Source organism: Etheostoma spectabile, chromosome 9 (genome assembly GCF_008692095.1).
Source record: "Etheostoma spectabile isolate EspeVRDwgs_2016 chromosome 9, UIUC_Espe_1.0, whole genome shotgun sequence".
NCBI classification, from domain to species: Eukaryota; Metazoa; Chordata; class Actinopteri; order Perciformes; family Percidae; genus Etheostoma; species Etheostoma spectabile.
In genome coordinates, this window is record NC_045741.1 from 30,324,893 (window position 1) to 30,328,176 (window position 3,284).

The window sequence follows — 3,284 nt, forward strand, 5'->3', positions numbered from 1 at the left end:
AGCCCACTAGATGGCGCTCTCTGTTCAACAAAGTGTTAAGAATATACTGAATCGCAATGCCTTAGGCATTTCTCTTAACCCTCCTGTTGTCTTCGGGTCAAATTTGACCCCTTTCCAAAAAAGTCCTATGTCAGAAATTTGTGTTTCCTTCAAACAATATTTCCAAAAGAGTAACAATGCTCCTCACAAGTTAAATGAATAATCAGTTCTCTACTTTCATTGAATTTGGGTTTTTGTCAATTCTATAGCATATAAAGAAAATCCTTTTAAAGAATTAAAACAAAGTGTCTAAAATGTGAACAGTAAGTAAAAGTTGACATATTCAAGTCTGTGATTATCCATCAACATCCAGTCCTTTAATTTTAGTCTAAATAATTCAAAATTTCTGCTTCTCTAAGTAAAACATTAGGTATACAGTGGTGTGAAAAAAGGTCCTTTTGGCCCCCTTCTCATTTCTGTTCCTGTGCCTGTTTGTCACACTTAAGTGTTCGGAACATCAAACCAATTAAACAATAGTCAAGGACAACACAAGTAAACACAAAATGCAATTTGTAAATGAAGGGTTTTTATTAAAGGTGAGAAAAAAAATCCAAACATCATGGCCCTGTGTGAAAAGTGATTGCCCCAAACCAATAACTGGTTGGGCCACACCTAGCAGCAACAACTGCAACCAAGCGTTTGCGATAACGTGCAATGAGGCTTTACAGCGTCCTGGAGGAAATTTGGCCATCATCTTTGGAATGTCCTAATTCCGTTGCATTCAGGGGTGGTCGAGAATGAAAGGCCTTTTTAAGGTCATACCACAACATCGCAATAGGATTCAGGTCAAGACTTTGGCTAGGCCACTCCAAAGTCTTCATTTTGTTTTTCTTCAGCCATTCGGTGGTGGAATGTGGTGTTTAGGACATGTCCTGCTGCAGAACCCAAGTTTGTTTCAGCTTGAGTACACGAACAAGATGGTCGGACATCTCCTTCAGGATCTCTTGGTAGACAGCAGAATTCATAGTTCCTTTATCTTGGCAAGTCTTCAGGTCCTGAAGCAGCAAAACAGCCCCAGACCCATCACTACCACCACCATTTTACTGTTGGTATAATGTTCTTTTATGAAATGCAGGTGTTCCTTCTACGCAGATACTTGGACACACAACCTTCCAAAGAGTTCCACTTTTGTCTCAGCGTCCACAGAATGTTGTCCCAAAAGTCTTGGGGATCAAAAGATGTGTTGTGGAGAAACTGGACGAGCTTTGAGTTCTTTTTGCTAGCGTGGGTTTCTCCTTGGAACTCTGCCATGCAGGCCATTTTTGCCCAGTCTTTTCCTGAAGGTGGAGGCATGAACGCTGATCTTAAATGAGGCAAGTGAGGCCTGCAGTTCTTTGGACGTTGTTATGGGGTCTTTTGTGACCTTGGATGAGTCGTCGCTGCGCTCTTGGGGTAATTTTGGGCGGCCGGCCACTCCTGGGAAGGTTCACCACTGTTCCATGTCTTCGCCATATGTGGATAATGGCTCTCACTGTGGTTTGCGATTCCAAAGCTTTGGAAATGGCTTTATAACCCTTCCAGCTGATAGATCTCAATTACTTTCTTTCTCAATTGTTCCTGAATTTCTTGGGTCTGGCATGATGTGTAGCTTTTAAGGATCTTCTGTGGACCTTACTGTGTCAAGCAGCTCCTATTTAAGTGATGCCTTGATTTGTGAACAGGTGTGGCAATAATCAAGCCGGGTGTGGCTAGAGATTGAACTCAGGTGTGACAACCACAGTATAGTTGTTTTATCAAGGGGGGCACATCACTTTTTCACACAGGGCCATGATGGTTTGGATTTTTTCCACCTTAATAATAAAACACTCATTTACAAATTGATTTTGTGTTTACTTGTGTTGTCCTTGACTATTGTTTAAATTGGTTTGATGTTCCGAAACCCTAAGTGTGACAACATGCAAAGGAACAGGAAATGAGGAAGGGGGCAAACACTTTTTCACACCACTGTAATTTCCTATGAATGAGGTTTATTGACCATAAATTCCAAAAATAACTGTAAAACTACAGTTAAAAAGTTAGTGTTATGTAGTTTTTAAAACTTCAAAAAAAGTGACAAACATTGAAAAAAAGCATCAAAAGTGTTGGAAAAAAGGGATAAAAAATGTAACAAAAATTTTAAAACATCGATAAAAAGCATCAGCAAAATTGTTGATTTTCAGGCGGTTAACAGTAAGGAGCAATCAGAATATACACACAGCCGAAAGGTGAAGAGGTTTACATTCCAGCCCACTTAGCAGAAGAGTGGACGACACCTCTGGACTCGGATCCTTCCTCTGGACTCAGATCCTTCTTCTGGACTCAGATCCTTCCTCTGGACTCGGAATCGTCCTCTGGCTGATGCAGCCGACAGTTGCAGAGTGGTGGGATGAGTTGAGCAGGTGGCAGGACTTGGAGTATCTGAGGTGTAGAGGGGGAACAGAGTGGAACCTGTGCTGTGCATGTGTTCCAGGCGTCCTTAATGGTCTCGATGGCCTTCCTACCCTGAAACAAAAAGATTCCAAGAGTTTTCAGCCGGATTCTCAGCACAATATGGCTTCTCAAGCTCCCTTTCCAACCAGCAGAGGATCAGATCCCAACATCATCCCAGTGCATCCAGCTGAGAAAGAGCTGGAAATAAATGAGGCATTATTAGCCTAACTTTTTTTTAACCCTTTTGTTGTCCTCAGGTCTAATTTGACCCATTTTTTTTATATTTACTATCAGAAACTTGTCTTACTTTCAACCAAATTGCCTAAAAATAACATGGATGCCATACAATGTTCTTCAGGTAAAATGAATGATTACTTTCACTGAATTTTATTTGTTTTATTGAATTTCATGGCATTAAAAAAAAAAAAAAGTGACCAAAACCTCAGAAAAAACAACAAAAAAAAGAGACAAAAAGCGCAAAAAAATGTTTTTGTATAATGTAAAATATGATGTATAATGTAATGTAATGTAAAATAAAAATTAGGCTATGAATAAAAAAAAAGCGTTAAAAAAAACACCAAATAAATAGGAAAAAGCAAAAGATGATGGTAGGTGGGAAGACAACATGGTGGGAAGGGTTAAAAATATAATTTCATCAAAAGTTTGGACACACTTTCTCATTTCAGTGAATGGGAAAGTGTGTCTAAACCTTTTACTTGTACTTTAGGTTATAATAATTGCCTCTTTAATTGTATTTGTAAATAATAATGTTTGTGTAAATAAATGCCGTTCCAAAAATCCACCGTACAGTACAGTAGGTGTTCGGAGCGCGGATG

General features: G+C 39.4%; 1 long non-coding RNA gene across 1 annotated transcript in view; it reads right to left on the minus strand.

Annotated features, from left to right (window-relative positions):
* The window catches only part of LOC116695222 (uncharacterized), a 20,120-nt gene that overhangs the window by 3,321 nt on the left and 13,515 nt on the right, over positions 1-3,284 (minus strand). The gene's annotated exons all lie outside the window — the stretch shown is intronic.